We start from the raw sequence: 1,701 nt of genomic DNA, 5'->3' as shown, positions 1-1,701 counted from the left end.
CATGTAGTTTTTAATTATTTTGGGGATATTTCAGTTCCAGAGCAGCAGTATAATAATATGGTGTTCTACAGTTCGTCGTGATTTGCATGTGTTTTCATTATATCTGTTGCCAAATCCTTGGTATTCAAAAAACCACGGATGCTTTTCAGTCTGATGTATTCTACAAATAGTGGAGCATCTGGTATGTGCAAGGCACAGGGAGTACAACAGCGATGTTTTTCTTGTCCTTAATGAGTTGGAGCCCTAGTATGGGAGACATATACAGGAGCAGGTAATTTTCACATAATATAATGCTGCTTGTAATAAAAGAATGGGAACCCAAGGGAGGTCCCTGGAGATCAGAGGCCACTTCCTGAGGAGATGCACAAGCCTGGAGACTGGATAGGATTTGTGGGAGGATACATAAGGATGTAAAATGTGATTGAGTATAGAGAGCTGGAAGTAACTCATTGTTCCTAGAGCTTAAAATATAAAGCTTGGAAAAGATTTGAAGATGGGACAAAGCCCAGACCTCTAGGGGTTTACAAGACAGCCTGTGCAGGTCAGACTTGACGTATAGGCAGTGGTGGCTCACATGGTGGTAATGCAAGCAGACCTGTCCTAGATAGTCCCCATGGCTGCAGTTTAAAGGGTACATTGAAGGGAATGTGATCAGGCTATGGTTAGGTAGATGTAATAGTTCAGAAGGTAGTTTAAGAGTGTGAAGTAAGGTACTTTGGGTGAAGGTGGTGGGGGATGGACTCAGGCAGTAGAGGGGGGAAAAGAAATGGCAAAATATGCATTGATTGGATGTGGGACAGAGAGAAGGGAAAGGAAGAGAGGAATCTAGCATGAGTCCCAGGTAACTTTGGATTCCCTCATTTTGTACTACAGAACTGAACTCTACGAAATTGCTTTGGGACAAAGTCAGGTAGTCCCTTCCTTGATTGCCTGAGAAACAGATCTCACCTATTCTCCCTTTGCTCACTGCCTGCTGCTTACCTGCTGAGAGAGCAGCTTCCTCCTGTGTGTTCTGCCAGTTGGACCCAGATCAGCCACATTGGTAGTAAAGCCAAAAAGATGGTAGTGGGGTGGGTGCTTCTGGGGCCAGTTATACCATTGTAGCTCCTGCCAGCTTTAAATGGTGTTTAATTCCTGGCACAGTTGTCCTGGAAGTAAGCCTTTTTACCTTGTTTGGGAACCACTAGAGGGGAAATCTGTCCACGTTGGCCAGTGCCTTACAGATTCATCTGTCTGCTTGATGTCTGGAGAGTATTCTGCCATCAAGACCTTGAGACCCTGTTCCATGGTGCTTACTCTTCAGAGGGCAAAAGAACTACTCATGTCTGAAGTTTAAAGAATAGGGTCTCCTGTAGTGCCAGTGTTCTCACCTGTTCTGTATATCTGTGTTTTTCCTTCTGTTGACCTACAGACACAGATGAAAACTGCAGGCAACTATAAGTGAGAACCTGGGGAACTTTTGAAAATTAGGACTTGGGTTCCAAGCTGCTGACCAACTGGTCATTCCAGGTTGCAGCTGTGATTAAGAACCACTGTTGTATTCTATTTCCTAAAGTTTTATTTGGAACTCAAGGAAAAGTTGCAAGAGTAAGGATTGTTTATATAAGGCCTAAATACCCTTTACCCAAATATACTTGAGACATTTTGTCCCATTTGTCATTTGTGTTCTTAAATGTGCTCACTCGCTCTCTCTTTGCATAA

This window comes from Spermophilus citellus (assembly GCF_964194105.1).
Source record: "Spermophilus citellus genome assembly, chromosome: 4".
Lineage (NCBI taxonomy): Eukaryota > Metazoa > Chordata > Mammalia > Rodentia > Sciuridae > Spermophilus > Spermophilus citellus.
The sequence above is the reverse complement of the archived record's forward strand: the minus strand, read 5'-3'. Positions refer to the sequence as shown.